Genomic DNA, 21,438 nt, shown 5'->3' with positions numbered 1-21,438 from the left:
CACTGAAGCCTCAACATGGCGCTTTTTTCGGGAAAGAGGGAAAGAGACAGCGGAGAACCCCAGGGGCCCCCGACGCATGGGGTATGGGAGTCCAGGGGTGCGCAAACGAGGGGGGAGGGGGGGGCTTTTCATTGTTATCAAAAGTGTGCCGCTTGTGTGTATCTGCTTTTTAGTCTCCACCAAAAAAGTTGGGACACTGAAAGTGTTCAGGTTTGTGCAGTAGAGGCGGAAAAGGGTGCAAAAGTGCACGGAGTTCAAACCGGATCAGCCAGCAGTGAAGGAGGGTAACTGTCAAATGCATGTGTGCAGCCTGGTGTAAGAACACACACACACATTTTTATATCACAATTAGGCTGCTTTACTGTAATGTAAGAGTCTAGACAATATAGGATCATCCTTAATCTACTATAATGTCTTCATAATACAACATAAAGAATCAGCGCTTGTTGGCTTTAGGAGAGCTCGTCCAACTATATGTTTAAAGAAAAGCCTTCGTGTGTTGAATGATGGAACACATGGCTGTGTGAAGCCCCTGTGCCAAACAGGAATGAGCACACTGATTGCTTTTCCCTTTTGTGGGTTTTTGTGGGCCGAGCTTTAAAGCCCATTAAATGACTAATGAATGAATTAGAGTTTGGTACTGTTGCCATGGCTAGCAGTGACAGCACTTTCTCCTCTTTGCCAGTGGGTGCTATTACAATTGGAGTCACGTTAACACTTGAGCAGGATGGAATACCTTGGCAAAACCATGCTGTTTTTTCCCCTTCTTCCAGTGTTCCTGTTTTCTGTTCTTGGAGAGAAGACATTACAGCTAAGATTTAGGCTTACAGTGGTGGCTTGGCTAGAACAATCAGCACAATCCCAGACACGCAGTGCTTCATTTACAGCCTCTCCGATCACCTTCTCAGTGACAGATAAAACACTTTCAGCCTCGCTGCGAGAATTTAGCAGCAGATTTTCCCGCTGTAGGCAAACGTGGATGATATGGGTCAACATTTACTCACATGAAGATCACTTCCTTCTTAGACACACATCAGCAATCGCACGTACATACCCCCACACACATGCGTTCACTCCTCTGTTTACCAATGCTTGATGGTTTTCCATGGTTCAGCAGAATGGAGGCGACTGCTTCATTGATCCATGCAGCTGTGCTGTAAACGTAGAAGTGTGCATTCCCTGTGGAGATCACTTGGCTTCGGCTCAACAAAAACTACTGTGCCATGCGCCAGAAGACCTTTGGACTACAGGAAGGCATAATGACACATAGAGCAGCTGAAAGCAATGCATGAATGCCCAACCCTTGAACCATAAGTTTGTTTGGCTTGTTTGTTTTTAGTAGCTACCCTTAAGGTTTCTTGGCATGCAGACATTATAATGTCATTTTTATCCGAGTCATAAAATCTTAGTTTATTATGCATAAAATAAATTTTTGACAGATTGAGCTTTTTGATAATTTGATTGAGCTTTAACAGGGAGAGCCGAGAACCTGATGTTTCAGACGCCAAATGCCTGCTCTCACGCAAACATATCGACAAAGTATGGTAGGTGTTTAATCTGATGGCTCATAAAAAGGATCTAAAGCAGGGTAGAGGTTCCTCGGACAACTTCACCTACTTCCAGGACACATGGAGGAGAGAAGGAAGCCTGAAAAGGTCAAAAACCCAGCAACACTTGGGCCTATAAAGAAAATCTTGATTGCCTAATAAATGACGCCTAGTAACAGTTTGAGGTGTTCACATACTCAAAGAAGATCCAAAAGTTTTGGCATTCTGGTGTGATTTCTTAATGGTGTGCTATAGATTCATATTCGACTCTTACGCTGGGGTCCACTTCGTTCTGATTGATCAGATGGCGAGCATGAGGCTCTGCTTGGCTGCAGATTTATTGGTTTACGGCACAGTCTCGTCACGGAGGCTCTACAATGCACCAGTTATGCATGTGCCCTTCAGGCGGACTTGAAAGAACTCTAACATGAATGACTTCGTGTCCACAGCAGAGTAGAATCTCAACCACAGGTCACTTTCACTGCTGTGACTTATTCATTTGGTTCTCACCCTTGGAAACAATTATGCACTTTTTGCCATTTAATCTTGTCGTTCACAGTGGATCAGTCAGTTATGGCAGCTGCCATCCAATGAGCCTATATTTTAAAGTTGCTCTGACTCCACTTACCTTCTGCCTGACCGTAATGTCCTTATTTAACTCTTTTATACGTGAACCATTTTCAATTCTAATGGCTTTTTTTGCAAGCAGTGCTTCACTTGCCCTGGTAATGCTGTGCTCTTTTCATCTTTGCTCTTACATTTATGTGTTCGAGGTTCGCCATTAGCTGTATTAAAGTCGCCAAGCTCAGTCAGACAACATCACATGCTGTACTGGCATACCTGATCTTCTCCAGAGACTCTTGAAGGCTTTGTCACAGGCTCAGTGGGACCTGAAAGAGCAGACTCCCACTCAAGCACCATTAACGTTAGAATCAATCTGGTCTACATTATGCACAGCCTTGAAGGGTTCATGCTAAATGGTATTTTGGGCTTCTCCTTCCGCTTTTCTCTTTTCAAGCTGTTATTTTTAGTACTAGTAATATTGGTGTATTCACCAAATTTTTAGTCAGCTAAGCAGGAGCAAAATGAGGGTTTTATTTTGCGGCCTATCCACTGGAACACAAAACCCTGCATGGATGTGACGGAGAGGTCTGGCGCTCAATGCTTCCCCTTGTACTCTGGTTTCACCCGTATCTGCTGCAGCATCGTACATTTAAATAAATAACTACTGGATCCATAGGTTGTGGCTCTAAATCTTTGAAGAACTGAGTTATTTAATCCTACTTGTCTGTAATGCCTGCCCTAAATGTGTTGTAAAGCCTCGTAAGCTCATAATGACTTGATTTTCCCCAAATTACGCAAATGCAGACTTGAGGCATGTTGCAGCATAGCCAAATTGTTTAAATACACCAAAGAAGATAAAGAAGAAGATGTAGGAATGTTCTTACAGGCAAAACAACGTTGCAGATTTTCATATTATGCTTTTAGCTTTAATATACATTATATCTGCAGCATAAGATGATATCATCATATAATAACACTGTGTATGAATCTACTGTAGAAACCTTGAAACTCATACTTGCACTCAAATCAGTGATCTTGCATTGTTCAGAGAATTGTTGTGAGCTGCTGACTGTCTTGATTACCATGTGGATGCAAAATAACAGTCCTTCCCATGCCGTGATAGGGAAGAAATATTCAGGTTCTCGTGCTGACTCTGTTCTCCCCGTGCTTTGAGCTGCTCTAAAATACAGGCTTTGTGAGAACAACACTAGAATTTGGCACGGTTAAATCATCTGTTTTCAACAAGGTTCTGAAAGTTCAGCCAGAAGAAAACGGTGGTGAAAGGTCACACATTCTGCTTGACATTTTGCTTACACAGGCTTTTACGTGAGCAGCTGTCATAGGGGGAGAGGCGGGCACGCCCTAGACAGGTCGGCGGTTTATCGCGGGGCTCCTGGCTTTATATTTGACAGTGAGAGCAGTCATCGTAGTTGTAAGAAGACACATTTGTTTATCAGTCTGTCAAACAAATGTTAAAGCTACATCTTGTTTGCTACGTCAGATTCACCTGGCTCTTCTGGGAATTGTTTGCTGTTAGTAAAAGTTCTGCATAGCTTTATAATCCTCATCTGCTCTCAGGTAAGGGGCTAATAATACCCTGCGCTGGGGCAGCTGTGCAGGAAGAAGCCACAGCGGGAAAGTGGGAAGTGTCTTTGAAAGGGTTGTCAGTGCCTGTTAGCTCACTTCATTCAGTGATTACGTAATAGAGAGAAGCTGCAGTCTGTGAATAGGATTATGGAAGTTAGTTGAAACCTGCTGGGGGGGGGCTTCATCTCGTGAGTTGAGTGGAGAAGGCCGGCCAGGATGATGGGATGCAATGTGATGGCTTGTAACTGAGTACAAGAAGTTCTATGGTTCAGCTGTGGTCAGTGTGGCCTCACTAACCTTTCATCCTTTTTTTTTTTGTTTTCTCTTCTGGCTTTTCTTGAGTTTCCTTTTTGTTTTTCATCTTTTCTCAGATCCCAGTTTCTCTTTTGTCTCTCTTTCTCTCTCAAGCTGGTCAACACAGTGTCATTTTCCAGTTGACTGAGGACTTTCCCTGCTTCCATACTCAGTCTTGACAGCCACTATTAGCTACCAGTCTTTGAGTAAAACAGTCACAATCCAAATGTTGGTTTGCCCAGTTGTCCAGAAAGTACAGGAAGGGCGATCGTGGCTCATGAGTTGGGAGTTTGCCTTGTAATCAGAAGGTTGCCGGTTCGAGCCCTGGCTCGGACAGTCTTGGTCGTTGTGTCCTTGGGCAAGACGCTTCACCTACCACCTACTGGTGTTGGCCAGAGGGGCCGATGGTGCAATATGGCAGCCTCAGCTGTGGCTACAACTGTAACTTACCTTGTGAGAGTGAATGAATTGTGAAGCGCTTTGAGAGTCTCGAAAAGCGCTATAAAAATGCAATCCATTATTGTTATTTAAACCAACTGTTAACTGTATATTTCTGTACATTTAAGTATTATTATTCATATTGCCGCATTCATTGATCTTGTTTATAGGTAATTTCATTGTTTAATCACATTAAAATGTTCCTAATGTAATGTTTAAAAGCACTTGAAAAAGGCAAAATCCCATGTAAAATCAGGGCAACAAACTGTATTGTCATTAGTGAAAATATTTTTATGAGAAAGTTATTTTCTGGTATTATTTTGGCGCCCCAGCTGCCGAATATTACTGTTTTTTTAGGATTGTTTTTTTACAGTGTAACACAGCCAACATAGCACAACACAAACGTTCGCTGTGCCATGCAAAGACCAGCACTGTATTCTACACATTTATGCAGCTTTGGATATGGTTAGATTTTAAGTAGAATTTGAGACTAGTGATTCAATGACTGTCTGGCAAGTTTCCCTGCTTGTGTGGACGGCATCAAGGACAATGACACCACACTCCGGGATGTTTTATCTAACCCAAACAATGCCTCTGTTCAGGGTCAAGATAAGCAGACATTAGGACTTTCCTGCTGAGGAGAACGCCTCTCAGGTGTACACACAGGTGCTGATATGTATGCACATGGTAAGGAGGTGGAGTACATGCATGCAAAGCCAACAGAGAGCAAAACATTTGTAACCTGGGAAGCTGGGCTATGTTTTCAAGCCACGCCAAGCCATTGGATGACTTCTTTTCCAGCTTCATATATCCTGTGTTAGCTCATTCAATGTGAAGGTCAGCTTCTGTTGTAGTTTTACAGTTTTTTTTTTTGGCATGTTTATTCATTGTCCTTGAAGCTAAACAACATGAATTCTTTTTGGTTTATTGGGAGTTTTTCTCACCTCAGATTTACATCAGTGTGATGGAGCCAAAATATTAAACACCAACTAGCTTTCCTTCCCGTAGCCGGAGCTAAAAATAAAATTGCCCAACAGGAGGAAAATGACATGCATAGTGGCGCGAGTGTTGTTTCTGGGCTGCCACGAGGAGTTAACCGGAAAAAAACAAATAAGTTGACACCGCGGTCAGAATCCAGGCATTAGGGTTGAACCGGTCGCTGCCGTGTGAGCAGCACAGATGCACATATGGGCCTATGTACGACTCTCAGCTAGGCAGCCAATAAATTCATCTTTATCTCTACTGATAACATTAATGCAAACTGGCAAGAAAAATGGATGATCAAAAGGAAAAAAGAGCAAAGAGAAGAAAAACGAGAAGACTCTTGCCCGCAGGGTCAGACATCAGTGAAAACACGCTAAATCGCACACTTTCCTCTTTTTGTTTTGTGTGTCACTCCTGCAGAGGCTTGTCTAAATAAATACCTTTTTTGCACAGTGAAAGTATTAATATGAGATCTCAAACAGAGATATAACGTGATACAAAAACAAAGATTAACCCAGTTTATTCTGTTAATTGAAAAGCTGGCTTCAGATCCATCATGAAGGTGACACACTGTGCACAATAAAAATAACTGATGGTCTAGTGAGCTAATAAAATCATGTATGTGACTGTGAAATTGTGCATATTGGGCACTTTCATTTTAATAAAAATGTTCTGTTTTTGTTTAAGTAGGATTTGAATATAACATCTGTACATGTTACTTGAGTTATTTTATACTGTCTTGTACGGTGGCCTGAGTGTTCAAATGCACTGCATCTTAAAAAAATGCTAGCAAACAGAAGAATGCTTTAAAAGCACAGAAAAAACAATTGAAGTTGAATATAACACAATGGGACTACAACCCCCCCCCCCCCCCCCCCCCCAACACACCTGAAGAAGGAACCCAAACCCAGAAAGCATTTAAATGTTGATCTAAATACTTGGCTGTAGGTCAGCAGGTGGGGCAGGTCGTCTGGAAGGTTGGTGGTGCGATCCCTGGTTGCTCCCATGATTGTCACATAGAACGTTTTTAGGTGAAAAACAAAATGCTTGTCTGAGTGAGTGAATGAGGCATGTTGTATAAAGTAGAGAAGTGCTATAGAAGAACAACCAACAACTTACACAATATGAAATCAATTCTTACTCTCGCACGGTGTCACTGTTGCATCCGGTAGAGCAGACGGCGTGTGCACAATAGCCTAAAACTTGAGCCCAGTCTGCTCTCACTGTTAGGTACGGCCCTGCTCGCTTATGATGGTGGGAAGTTACTGTTTGTTATCTTAGCCTGCTAGTTTAGATAATCCAGTTAAACATTAGCCTGAACTGTTAGAAGCAGGAAACTAGAACCATCCCACTGCATGACTCAAAAGAAAACCCTGGACCCTTCGACCCCTACAGTGAGGACATCTGGTGGTTCTGGACCTCTGAGGTTTTCATATATTTCTGTGTCTATTCAAAGAGAACCTGTGCTACAACATATTTAGCTGTCCTGGCACAGATTATGTGGTCAACTGACAGAATAGTGTAAGTCGGTGATGTTTGACAGCTGCTCTAAGTAATGGATTAAAAACTTGCATTTTTCATGGGTGTTGTTTTATCTATCTCACTAGGGGTCTTGCACACATTAAAGAAGACGCATCGTAAAACTCTGACCCCGACGTGATTTGAACACGCAACCTTCTGATCTGGAGTCAGACGCGCTACCGTTGCGCCACGAGGTCCTGAACGCACTCTGACCAACCAACCTTCATGATCCTGCTCTCTCGGTCTCTCTCCCTCTCTCTGCCCTTCCATAAATGGAGCATTTTATCCAGTACTTAATGATGCCCTGACAATAGCTTACGCGTGATTAGATGTCATAATTTAATCTTTGCGATCTTTAATCAGTCGTTCTATTGCATCACATGTTTTCTGTCTCGCTCCTGCGTGTCCTGCCGCTCCTCTCTTCGTCTAGTTCCATATTCACCTGACACACTTCCATTTGTTATCGCAGATTAGTCACCAGAAGATAATAGGGCTGCTCTGGGAAAGCTTACCATTAAGCTCCTTTCATGTTGTAATTCTGCTGATCTAACTGGTAGCTAAACGGCAATGTTGGGGAGTCAAAGGAATGAGCTTCGTGGCAGATGGCTGAAACACAGTAGAACATGTGGAATTAGTAGCGGTCTTTTGTTAACCAGAACCCTCCTGTAGCTTGTGGTTTTAGCAAAGCCATCCTCTTTCATTTAAGTTATTTCCTTTACCCTTTACTTTATGTTTTTTTTCTTTGTCTTCTCTTTTCTTCTCTTTTTTTTTGTTCTGTACGTGAAAATATTCTGTCTTTTACTCTGTTTTGTCAGGCAAGTCAATGCAGGAATGTTGGTAGAGTTCAACAAAATCAAATCAAGCTTTTCCAGAAATGTCAAAACACCATCACGCAGTTCTGATGTCGTGCAGGGGCCCACTATATAACAGAAAAGATTAACACATGATTCAGCTGCCGTTCTGGTCGGAGGATGGACTGCTTAACCTCTGTTTGAGCTATTTTTAAATGGAAAACTCGAGCAAGGTGTCAAGCTGTTGAATTAAATGTATTTTAGGCAGAAAGGCCAGATATTATGTTTGCCAGTCCTTCTCAGATGGAAAAATCCTTTCAGCTTTCACAGAGTAGTCTTAAAGGCTGCTTTGACAGCTTCCCATTGTTTACTCTTTGCACGTCTTGACACGGAGGTTCCTTTTTTCCCCCCTTCTAAAACACGCATGACGTTTCCATATAGGCTGCCGTGCCTCTGCTTCAGAGTCAAGAGATGCTCCTAAATCAAGCTCTCGCAGCTTTTAAAGATTCCACTTATAGTTATACAATCATTTCTTAGAGGCAGAGCTGCTCTGAAGGCAGAAATAATCTCTTTGGTTGACTTAAACTTCAGTGGGAGCAGCCAAGGAAACAGCTCTGCAGACGGGGACAATGGAACAGTTTGAAAAATGTGAATATAAAACGGATTTAGGAGGTCAGTTTGGGTAAAGACGTCTGCTTAGAGGAAAGAAGAAACAAACGGAGCAACCAGCCTGTTAAAATGTTTCCAGTTGACTCTAGTTTCAGATGTTCAGGGCAGTGATTGGTTGTTGATGTGATTTACTTGACTGAATGAGTGGCTCGCCCTGCCCTGGCTGGTGGGATGTAATGTAAAGCTGACCGCAGGGTCAACTAAGTCAAGTGGTCTCAATTAGCAGCTCATTAACAGCTTTGGTGCGGAGAACCATGCTTATCCATAAAAACATTCAAAGCATACTTGTAAGGGCAGAAAATAAATCTGTGGATTTATTACATTCACAGTTTTGGAATTTTGGTATTTCCTTTTGTTTTGGGTACAGTAGCCATCTGAAGAATGTCTATCTTGTTTTTCTAATCAAACGTCTCCGTGAGATGACAATTCCTGCCTCAAGCTGGATTCAGCTATGAGCAAGTTGTTGCAAAGGCCAAATATGCAGTTTGTGGTGTTTCGACATGCAGACCATACCCGCCCTTCTTGGGTGTGATCCACTGTTTTGTCAACAACTTATGGCCATGATCGCAGTTACAGAGCTGTGTTGGAGCACACAGTCGAGAAATTAACCTCTGAAAGTGTGACAGCTGATAGATGTTTTGAGAAGTTAGATTTTTTTATAAACGTACAACCTGAAAAACACCATATTCTAATTATAATGTAACATGTAGTGTGTAGAGCTATGAAATTGAGAGATTTATTACTTTTTTCTGGCTTTACTCTCAATCCTTAAAAAAAAGTCATTCAAGTTTAGAAGCCTTATTAAATTTAAAACCTGACTCATATTTAAATTGCACAAGAATACTCTGATGAAGCACATTTTAAAAAGCACTTAAACTGATTTATCATTGAATTATTGTAGTATAACATGCTAGCAATTGTAATATGCTAGCAAACAATGTTTATTTTGTTTGTAGAAGATTTGCAAGAACATGAATGTCCCACTACACATGGCAATTTTAAGGATTTTATTAACATTTTTGCTTGCTAATTTACCTTTGGAATGAACTAATACTTGAATTTATAGAACGTTTCTGTTCGTACTGTCAAGTCAGTTTGCTTTAAACTGCAAGCTGTATGTAACCCTACGTTCAGTAGAGTGCTGTTTTCTAGATACAAAACTCTGTCTACTGGAGATTGCCAAATTAGAGTCACTAGTTAACCTAACATGCATGTCTTTGGACTGGAGGAGGAAGCCATGCTACCAGCCAGGCGGTACAAAAAACATGGACCTAGCTACTGTGGTGTCATCCAAGTCCTGCTTTGAAGCTTCAAAACCAGATGAGGCCGGTCTGACTTGGAAACTACTTGCCCATTGGCTTCTGACTTGTTATTAAGTTAGTGAATCTGCATTCCACAGATAATCTTGCATGTTGAAATATAGTGTGACCAGTATTTACCAAAGAGACTTAATTATTTATTCATTATGACCTGAAATAAGTTACTGAGGCCACAAACTAACCAGGAAGGCCTTTACAGAGGTCAAGTCCAGAAACCCATTTCCCTGTAGACTTCTACAGGACTGGAAGACTTCATGCAATCACAGCTACAGCCACATGGAGACCTTCAGGTAAAACACAGGCTTAATTCATTTCCACATTGGCTTTATTTTTCTAATCTGGAAGCTACATCCTTGTGTAGCTTCTATAGAAGCAATGCAGGCACATGGACAATATGCAAACTCAATACATATAAACAAAAACACTGTTCAAACGAACATGTTGCTCGTCCCTCACTCACAAAGGTTACCTGATAATATCTCCTTTCAAGTTGCCTTCATATCGTTTATCTCTGAGTTTTTAACGACAGGTGTTTCCTTGCTTGACATAAGTGGTGATTATGCAGAATCTTTCCCTTCCTCGAGGGAAAGGACCAAAGGCATGGGGGTCTTTCAATATTATCAGCATTTTTTTTAATTATTAGCTGTTTGCCAATCTCTTTATATTGGCTAATGTCGATAAATGAAAGTTAAGGAAATAAAGAATAGACGGGGGAAACACCCTTTAACATGTTACGAAAGTTGATGTCCAGACAGCTTGGTATACAAAAAGTTTCCCTTTCAAAAACAAATATAAAGGGTAAAGTGGGCAGCCTGAGTGATACATACTTGCCACATTTTTGGTTATACAAGGAGACACTCTTGAAAAGTCGGCTGTTCAATCTTTTTTTTCCCCGCTAGCCAAAATTTCCCATTTAAAAACACGGATGAACCTTTCTAACCAAGTTAGCTAATAGCCATGTTAGCTGTTCACTTCAATGCCCTCGGTTGGTTGTGGTTTTACAACTTCTAAAACCAAAAACAAATGGGTACTGACATGTTGACTGCATATATGTTCTGACCTTGAAACTATGGCCTTGTTTTTATAGAACCTATAAAACCAATGCAGGCGCATGGAGAACAAATTCTACACAAAAAGATCCATCTCAGGGTCCAAGCAAACAATCCATCAACATAATTTGTTCTTTATTAACTGTTTGTTACTCTGGATATACAAAGTGGTAGTTTTTCAATAGAAAAATCTTGAAAAATGTACAAATCACGAAGAGTACCAGGTGGTACATGTGTACTATGTAAACATGTTCGTATTAACACTAAGCCCTGGGGATGATTGCCGAGTTTAAGACTCTCTGGCAGAATGGCAGACTTTATACACACTTTGTGTGAAAACACAGAATCAAAACTTAATTGCTAATTGATTTATATAGTTTCATTTTTTTTAAAGCTTACACTGAGCTGTGTTAGATTTTGAAAGTGATTCATATACAGCATCAAAGTTATCATGTGGCTTTGTCTGTCATTGGCTTTTAATCCCACTAACGCACTCCGGGTCTTTCAACCCTCAAACACTCCACAAAGTCTTCTCTTTTAGTGGATAACACAAATAAACATGGTCATGTAACGTTAGCAGCTGCGCTAAGCTTTAATCAATACCGGGAACACTCAGAGTTTTGATGATTGAGTGTTGGCTCAATGCAAACATTAAATACCTTTAGTTTGTACTTATAATGGATCTATTCCTGGTTTATAGGTTTTAAAACTTTTAGCAGGGTAATGCTCACATATTCTTAACAACCGAATCCGTCTGTGTTGCTGAAACTGAAGAGAAATCCTCACGGTTTGTGCTCCTATACCGTACTATTGCATGAGCTGAGAGTGAAATAATACAATCCAATAGTAAATCCTTGTATTTTAACTGGCTGGGCCTTGGTAACGCAGTGACTGTGTGGTATTATTTGGTCTTAATTCTACATTTATGTTGTACTATTCTACAAATTAGCATAATGACTGAAGCAACATCATTTGTGGTTTGGGACTTTTAAGTATTCATCATTCATCCAGTATTCAGCATCCAAAGCTTAACTTTTCATGCTATTGACATCATCGGCCCCTAACCTGATTGCTGTAGTGATACCTAAAAAGCTCTTTCAAACTACACCTTTACTGATCAACCATAACCAGAATGTGAACTTGAACTCTTTCCCAGTGATCTGGAATTACATTTGTTTGCCCAATGTTATTATTTCTTTGGTGTTGAACGGTGCAGACACTTCCATTTCTTTTGCCAAATAAGTGAATAATCTTTTCTTCATTCAAATACACTCTTTATTTTCCATTAAACTGGATCATTCCAAAACACTTGCAAATGATTGCATATAATGGTGATGGTAATAGGATAAGGAATTCACACAACACATATCATTCACCTGTGAATGCCTATGTGAAATTTTGTTTTGCACTACTCCTCATATAAATTCTGGGAGAAATACCTCACGTGTCACTGCTTATACATTAAAACGACTGGCTTTTTATCTGTTTGTGTCAAGTTTTCCAAGCTTCTACCCACCAAGATTCCCTCTCAAACATCCAGGCAGAGCTGTGAAATGAAATCGGCATGCTCAGGGCTACGGGAGAAAAATAAATCCTAGATGTTAGAAGGGATTAGATGCTGGCGGGACTGTGAAATATCGCATGCATTTGCAGTGACTTATTTTGAATCAAGAATTGCCTCATGAAATGGGCGATAGGAAAAGTTGGCTGCTCTGCTAAAGTGGGTTTCTCTCTTTGTGAAGTTAATGAATGCAACGGAAAAATGTTTTGGCAAGTTGGTGTGCTGGTGCTTAAAGTTTTATAATAAAATTAGCACTTCTCTTGTTGGGAATTCACTCTTGTCTGTTATGCAGGGATTCAAGAGGTTCTGTTGGGGAAATATAGTAGTTGGGAGTTTAGAGTGGCTTAACTCTGATGAAGACAGAGTCCCAAAAAGAAGCCTCTCTCTGGTGTGTTCCCATTCTGGAACATCTAAAGTGTATATACGAGGAATGTTGAGTGGATCCTCTGCTTCTAATAAGCTGTTTTATTACGATACCACAGAGGACGTACAACCTTATATGCCATACAGTGTGTGACCTTGTGCCTTCAATATTCGTCTCCTTTGGAGAAGGTGAACGTGCCCTTAATTGTGCGGCTGCGCCCCAAGGCGACCAAATTCTTCATGAGAAAAATGATTCAGAGATGAGTCAGTCTTTTTATCACGTTGAATACGATGTGTTGGTTTTAATTGATAGAGAGAAGCAATAACTTGGTTGCTGGTTGTCAGACATCAAATGAAAGGCAGATTATAGTTTTATATAGGCTCTATGTTTTGCTGGCACAAACAAAGACTGCAGCGTGCTTTGACAGATCATAGATACAAGAGATTTTGAGTGGTTTGATTGATGTTGTTGGCTGTTACTTTTATACTCATCTATTTCGGCAGGATTGAAGCCAGAGGGGCTACAAAAACGAATACCTCTGTTTTTTTTTCATCCCCAAGGTAAAATCCTGCATGCAATCCAATTAACTGCATTCCTTTTATCATATTAAAAAAATTATAATTGCTGGTAGTACTTTCACGCTTCGTGTACTGTAAACAGTCAGACAGAAACAAAGGTGTAGTTTACAAGATCATCCCAAAGCAAAAGGCTGCACTGTCATGAGTAGCCTGGTTATGGTTATGCACATTTTCACACTGTGCTTCTGCAGATGAGTTGTAAATTCAGCTCGTCTGCTTTTGATGGCCGGCATGGGGCCTTGCTCGGAGAACGTTGCTGATGAATATGTAAAGTTGCGGATTTATCTGTGCAGAGTAATTTCCTGCCCAGACATTTTTCTGGTTACAGAACATGTTGTGAGATGATTAGTCTTGGACCGTGAAATGGGGTCATTCGGTACAGGCTGAGGAAGTGCGGCTGAAAGACATGGGAACTATTTAAGAGTGAAATCAGGGTCAGTCCTGCTGTTTTCATGTGTTTGTCTTGACCTTTCGATTGCTCACGGAACAGTGACCGATTTTCCCAGTGAAAATCTAGTGTTGAGCTTATTTATGATAACTGAAGGATGTTCCTGTAGGACGCTGACTCATGTCAACAATGAGTAGGAAAGACACTAAAGATCCTGATTGTGTTGTCGTACGCTGATAACAGATGAGTTTCGGCTTGTCCGTGTTGTCAGGCTTGGAGCATGCTATGTTCCCACTGACAGGCCAACGGACTCACACCCTGTGATTAAGGATCAGCAATCATCTGAGGGAAGCAGACGGCCTACAAATAGCATCCGCTGTCTGCAAACAGATCCTCACATTCTCCAAAAACGCTACAGTTTAAGAGAAATCGAGTGGGAGGACGGCTACTGCAGAGAGTTGTAGGAGTGCTGCTTCTGAATTCTAAAAACGTCTATGAGGTCAATAAGGTTTTGAATTTGTCTCTATTAAAATGGTGATCTAGTTGTGCTGTGGTAACATTTTTTCACTTTAATCAACATTCGTGACTTAAATATGCAATCAAAAACTGTCAAGTGTGCTTTTAGTTTCCATTTATTGATTTCTTTCGTCTCTTTCCTGGAGATCTCGTTGGCGTTTTTCCCTCCTCGTTGCTATTAAAGGCAGCGACTGTACACAACCCCAGGAGGAGGCTGACTGGCAGTAGGTGTTGGGTATCTTAGATCACGTTACACCTGAGGGTTTGCTAAGTGGTGTATAACTGACAGAACAAGGCCTCTGGCTTGTTTGTGTTTCTAACACATTTGTGTGCTACTGAATTTGAATGCTGTTTTATAGTAAGGCTATAACCTCAGTGAAACTCTTTCTTACAAATTAATGTTTGTTTTTACTCCGGCATGTGTTGATGACATCCTAGAGAGAGTCGAGTGTGCGTACGTGTGTTGTTGTGTATGTGTTGTGAGGTTTAAGTGAATGATCTGGTTTAGCCAGTTTCTCACTGTCAACCAAACAGATTTCCCAGCAACCCAACGCTTTGTAATCGAGGATCTCTCATCTGCAGTTTTCCCAAGAAAAATTCCAACCTGCATTTTCTGGTTGATACTTGTCTATTTTTTGTTTTTTGGGTTGTGTTTTTTTTTTTTTGGCTAAAACTAAGAAAAATCTATGTGAGCTAAAAAGCTTTGCCTATATGTTGATGTTTATAACAGTGATGAACTTTTTTATACTGCATCAGTCCTGTGCTATTGCTAGCTTATTTTAAGATTTTAAATTTGAAGTCCTGATCAGAAATCACTCAGAGAGAAAAAGGAAGATGTGGAATCAATAAAAAATACTTTGCTTTATTGGATGCTACCTGGATCTCACCTTGTGGAACAGTGTTGTTTATGGTATCTGCACTGATTGTTCCATCGTTTTAGCCCTGCGCTCTTCACTTTTACTGCCACCAATCAGAGATGCACATGTGCTCTACAGTCAGGCCAGAACAATGCAATTTCACCCCCACCAGTGGCTCTTCTCTAACACCAAGCCTTCAACTGTGGTGGTCCTAAGCAAGATTGATGGCGGTGTCCTCCATCACTCTGGACATTAATGAGGGCAGCTTCAGTGAAAGCACTGGGTGGAGGAGGAGCAAAGGAGTTGCAGTCAAACCCAGACAGAGATGCAGCACCACTTGCATCACCTTTCACATCGCAGACTGTGCCAACTATGATGTGGTTCAAAGTTGGCTGGTTGGCTGGTTGGCTGGCGCCCATCCTTACACACAGAGACAATACGACGGTAGGAGAAAAATATGAACTCTTCGAGTGTGAAGTTTTGAGTTGGTTTGGGGTCATCTTTAGCTAAATGACACCCCGTTGTCATGGAAACGCCAAGAGAATGAGATGTGTTGAGGTTAATTTGAGGTACAGTCTTGTTTCAAGCATTGGCAAGTCTTCGGATTACCTCGAGTTGATGGGCGCTCTGCATTTGTGTCTACGCGTGTGAACATTTCTACATTCCCCAACGTAATTGTGTCCTCAAGTCTTTCATCGATAAACACGTAGCTCATTAGATTTAACCTTGAAGGCAAAGCCCGGAGTGCTTTCTCTCAGCATCTCCTTTGTTCCCTCTCAACTGCTTCTCCTCCCTTTCCATCCTCTTGTTGTCTTTTCTTACCACTACCTTTCTCTTTTCCTTTGTCCTCCTTTTACACTCTTCCTGTTCCCTTTCCTTGTGTGTGCTGCCTTCTCCACGCTTTGCCTTTTTGTAGCCTCTGCTTTTTGTTTTGTTCTTGTTCGTTTCTTTTTTCTCTCTCCTCATTTCTTTCTCACGTCTTTCATTTTTGTCGCAGTTCACGGTCAAAAAGTTTGCCTTTCAAGAGTTGGCTACTTGCACGACATCCAAGTAATCACGATGAATTACACGATGCAGTTAACGCTCCAGTTCATGCTCATTATCTGATTTTAAGTTGAGAACACATCAGACATTGGAAGAGATAAAAGCAAAACAGATAATGGTGGATCGTGCTGAGACATGATAATAAAGTGGTGCAAGAACAGGGTTTGAAGAGGGCACATTTAGTCTATTAGGAGACTGAAGAAATTAGACGAGAGAGACAGACTAGGTAGTAAAAAGGAAGGAGGAGCAGTGGCGTGATAGTTGAGACATGACACACTCTCTATTGTTCAGAGCTTCATTTCTTTCTGCTTATTTATTATTTATATAATGTACTTATTATTTTCCAGCTTCTGCTCCTGTGGCACCACGATCGAACCCATGCGAGCGAGCCATTTCTGCACTGTACTGATTCCCATGCACACTCCCTCGTTATGCTTCACTCTCCACAGGCACATTGGTTGTGGTTGCGTGTCCTAAAAGTTAAGCATAACGTAGTTACGCTTATGTCTGGAAGATGTCTGTTGCCAGGAGAATGGTAACATGGGAAAATCAGAAAATTATAAGGTAGAGAAAAAAGGGTGGCACATTGTGTTTTTAAGGTTAGGGATTTCCCTCTACTACTACTTCTTTGAAACACTTTGTTACACAGAGTTTGGGCAGAGGAAAGATTTCATTTCTTTGTGTTGACAGCTATTGGCTTTTGAGTAGGAAGCCAGGACCTTTGCTGACAACATATGCATGCATACTTGCTCCTACACAAAAATGTGTTTTGTGGATGTTGGACGTTTGTTGGATGTCGTGAATCTGAAGAGCAGCCTTGTGTGTGCTGAGGTACAATTACCCTGACTGCTAACAAAACAGGAAACTTAACTTAGTATTGATAACATGATAACTAGTTTTACACAACAGCACTAGGGGAGTGCTGATAGTTTCTGCACTCCCCTGATAGGCTTTAAATGCTGCTCACGCTGCCAAGCTTTGAAGATAGTGAACAGAAAAATGGTTGAGCAGCCATGTTTGTTTCCTCTTAGCCTTGATACATGAAAATACAGAAGTGGACTGCATTCATCTGGTGTCATATGTTCACACGCCGAAAGAAAGTGAAACCGGATCGGATTGGGAATTCATGACATGTTGGCTCTATTGCAGATTTGTCAGGATTAGAACTTAATTGCCTCCATCAAGCAGGTTATGTTTTTGGTAGCGTTTGGGTGCGTGTTATACAGTCTGTCAACACAAACAGCTCAAAAGGTTGAGATGAATTCTGACAGAAGTTGTCGAGTGGGATCATGTTAACAATTAAAATTCGTCTTAGGCCTACCAAGGTCTTCAAGGTCAACTTAATGGTTAATTGGTTAAAAACTGACAAAAAGCCTTAGAAACTCTGATGCTGTGCTGTGTATTGTCAACATATAGATTTAAAGTATAAAGATTTAAAGTTTGTCACATTTGACCTCTGACCTCTCCTTCAGGGTCCATAGATAATAATGCTATATAGAGCTCTTTATAGAGGGAGTGATAATCCGGATGTCACGTTATTTTGAACTTTTGACCTCTTCTTCAAGGCCAAATAAGATCACTTTCATCAAATGTTTTCTGACTTTAAAACAGTGATTAAAATGTTCTGCCTTTGTTTGTATTGGCAACATGGATTTTATTATGTTTTGGTTATGCACATTACAGGAACAGCTTATAACACTTTAAATACATATCCTAGTGTCGGTGTGAATGAGTATAATTGTTCTCAAAAACAAAATAAACTTATTTTACACTTTGCTGCACTACAAATATCTTAAAGTAGGTTTAAAAAAACAGAACAAAGAAAACAAAATCGAATATATGGAAAATACAACAATATCTCTTTAAACGTGAATACGTTCTGTATAAAGCAGTGAAGACTGTATGGTAGGCATCATCAAAGTGACATAGATGCAATGCAAAAGTGCATGCAGTGTTGGGGAGTAACGGAATACATGTACCGCCGTTACGTATTTAAAATACAAAATATGAGTAACTGTATTCCGTTACAGTTACCGTTTAAAAAGGTGGTATTTAGAATACAGTTACTTTGTTGAAATAAATGGATTACACGGCGGTACTTCCCTGTTTCATATTGTGGCGGGTCAGGACTGTTTGGGTTTTGTTGGACAGCTACGTTCTGTTGTTCCAGGCGGCAGCGTTATGGTTGCCATGGTTACAGGGTGACGCTCTCTCTGCGTGTTTCCTGGGTGAGAGAGGCCTTTTTGTTGTTGTTGTGCTAAGCTAATAGGCAGGATGCTACAGGTATAGCTCTAAAGAATGTAGCATCATGGGCAGTGTAGTCCGTGCTGCAGGGAGAATGGACTGCCATACACGTTATGTGTCTGTGAGCGAGGGAGGGAGAAAAAGGAAAAGTACGAGCTGTCATCGAGCAAAAACGGGAGCTGGAAGCATGTAAATATAATAATAACCACTGCAGCCAAGAAGAGTGCCTGACGAGCCCAGTTGTAAGTAAGCTATTAAGACTCGACTGTACACTGTGTTCGTGTTTTCCTCCAAAAACAATAAGTTCCGTTGGAGCAGCCTTTCAACGCCTCTCTCTGTCTCTCACTAGCAAAGTTGACCCAGACAACAAAGTAAAGCTATTTTTCAGCTACTAGCCCGACACAGAACCCACCGTATTAGCCAGAGGTCCCTTTACTACGGTTCGGAGCCGCGGACCTTCAGTAACAGTAATAAATCACAGCAATAGTACATTCATGTAGTTGTAAACAGCATGATAATATATTAAGTAATCCAAAGTATTCAGAATACGTTACTCTCATTGAGTAACGTAACGGAATACGTTACAGAATACATTTTGGGGCATGTATTCTGTAATCTGTAATGGAATACATTTTAAAAGTAACCTTCCCAACACTGAGTGCATGTGCTAAGTAAGCTTTTGTCTGGATGCAAATAATGAAAGATGAAAAAACACTGCTTAATGTTTACAACAGAAATAGAAGCATTCATTATCACACCACAATGGCCAACACTGTAGCAGACGAGTGTTTCGTGGTTTTTATTCTTTAAAAAGTGAAAACAGTAAGTAAGTAACAAAAATATTATTCTAATCGATGTGTTTTGAGTATATGCATGTCTTCTAGGATGTAAGGAATCCATCAATGGACGTGCTGATAGTGTTCAGTATTAGTCAGGCAAGTCCATCGTCCTTTAAATGCATTGGATAAAAGAGAGGAGCTTAGTCATGTTAAAACCCTGGTGTGGAGCTTTGATCTCTGCAGATGCTTCTTTGCACTAACCTCACCACAGTATGATCATCCCGCCTTTTGAAGCTACCGCTGCAAACACATCACCGCACATTTTTCAGAACCTCTTACCTCTGTCAGTTTGACTTTGGATTGAACATCGCATCAGCTAGTTGGTGCAATTTTCTCTGCAGGGGAAGTTTGAGTGGGGTTTCACACTGTATGGGTGTGTTTGTTTTCATAAAAACGCCAAGCCATTGCTCCTAGCCAAAGAGGCAAAACTCGTGATTAATGAAAGAGCTACAGCTTTCAGTCTGAAACTACGGCAGAAGCATGAAGCTCCCATGTTTCAACATAACACCCTGCACATCGGATGTGTAACCCATTTTATTTCAAGGTTCATGCAGTCTACTTAACCTCTTTTCCACCTCTCGTGTGCTTTTCTGTCCATCTGAACTATTGAACGCTTCCTCTGTCCTTGATCTGTTTCCTTTCTGCCTTCTCACTTTCTCTCCTATGTCTGACTGATGTTACCTCTTTTCAGCCTCGAGTGCCTTTCCTTTGTGTTGCCTGCGTCCTGTGCCCCGTCAGTGAGAGTCCCCTAACTGCAAAGTACAAATCTTCCATCACTTTGAATCTCTGAAAATCCTGAAATTCTGGATAATTTTCCCCGCTTGTCTGTGATGCTTTGGCTTGATTTCATTCATTTAGAAAAATGATTTCAAAATATGTCCAGTTCAAGACATCATGACTGTCCTAATAATGTACTGCTCTGTAGACTTTACATAATGTGTTCTGCCTGTATGAAAAGAAATGAGGCTCAGGTAAAAGCAATATCTCAGTCACAGTCGATGGTTTTTGTCATTAAGGCTACGTTCACACTGCAGGTCTTGATGCTCAATTCCGATTTTTTGATTAAATCCGATTTTTTTGTCTGCTCGTTCACACTACAAATAAAATGCGACAGCAAACGCGCTCTAGTGTGAACGCTCAAAGCGGCCCGCATGTGCAAAAGAAGATGTCACACACAACGCGCTCTGTTTAGACCCAGACCAAACAATATTGTTTGACTGATGGCCCTTAATATAAAGACTTTCCCAATTTTTGCTTTAAGTTATTTTGTTATCTACATAATACTGTAAATAACCTAATAATGATCCTTATTGCTGTTTAAGAGAGGAGCGGTGCTTCAAAGGATAGTTGCAGATTTCTGTCAGAATCTGCAGATTATACAGTACAAATAAAATGTTCACGTTTCTCCAACGTTGTCTTTCCAGCAGTTTCACTAACATCTACACTGGATGGCCAGGAAGCGTTCGCGATGTCTTCTCGGGCGCTGATAATTGGCGTTTGTCTTGTGTCAGTGACGTAAAAGATGGATTTAATGCGACTTGACCGTTCAAACAGCAGTCGCTTTCTAAAACATCGGATATGTATCGGATTCAGTACCACATACGAAAGTGACCCAGATCGGATTTGCAAATATCGGATTTGTCCCATTCACACTGTCACACCATGATCGGATATGGGTCGCATAGGGTCAAAAAAATCGGATTTGATGCGCTTTCGCCTGCAGGGTGAACGTAGCCTTATATTAACTGATATGAGTTTATGTCCTCAGAAAATCTATAAGCTTCTTTCTTTCTTCGTTGCTCGCCTGCATTACCTCCTACTATAAATCGGTTTCTTTTAAAAGTTTCCGGCATGTTTTTTTTCTTTTAGTCTTTCTTAAACTTACACTACTTACTTTCAGGCTTATAACTATGACAAACACACACAACTTCCACCTTTCTTTGTTTGTTTTGGTCCAATCAGTCACTTTTTATCAACCACAAATGCACACTATTAAAGAGCTTTGTTTGACAACTGGCAGGACATTAATAGAATGTACAAGAATACTTGAAGCCCTGCTCCTTACAAATCCATAAACACATCTGGATTTTCTTTTTCCTTTTTCTCTTTAGGCAGCTCTTTGGTTCTTTGTTAACTTCTTCTGGATTTTGGTGTTTTGCTATACTGTGTACTCTCTATAGCTCAGACTGTCAGATGTGTACTTTGGGTGTTTGCCACAGTGATCCTTTAGAAAGTGCTTTTCATGAGCTTTCTCTGTCTTTGCCCTTTTTCCTGTGTCTGAAGC

The 21,438-nt window shown here is 40.8% G+C and overlaps 1 protein-coding gene and 1 non-coding gene across 5 annotated transcripts in view; one reads left to right on the top strand and one right to left on the bottom strand.

Moving 5' to 3' along the window:
• Nucleotides 1-21,438, top strand: part of LOC146510974 (partitioning defective 3 homolog) — a 377,572-nt gene that overhangs the window by 533 nt on the left and 355,601 nt on the right. Inside the window, exon 1 of one of the 4 annotated variants that reach the window (XM_085172913.1) lies at nt 126-14,153. The exons of the other annotated variants lie outside the window; for them this stretch is intronic. The gene's annotated coding sequence lies outside the window, so the exon portion shown is untranslated. Of the gene's footprint in view, nt 1-125; nt 14,154-21,438 lie in introns of those variants that run through there. 4 annotated transcript variants of the gene reach the window in all.
• Nucleotides 7,061-7,132, bottom strand: trnaw-cca (transfer RNA tryptophan (anticodon CCA)). Its single transcript has one exon. It is a non-coding gene; the product is annotated as a tRNA-Trp (tRNA).

The sequence above is a fragment of the Neolamprologus multifasciatus genome, chromosome 9 (assembly GCF_963576455.1).
Source record: "Neolamprologus multifasciatus chromosome 9, fNeoMul1.2, whole genome shotgun sequence".
In the NCBI taxonomy this organism is placed as follows: Eukaryota; Metazoa; Chordata; class Actinopteri; order Cichliformes; family Cichlidae; genus Neolamprologus; species Neolamprologus multifasciatus.
The sequence above is the reverse complement of the archived record's forward strand: the minus strand, read 5'-3'. Positions and strand labels throughout refer to the sequence as shown.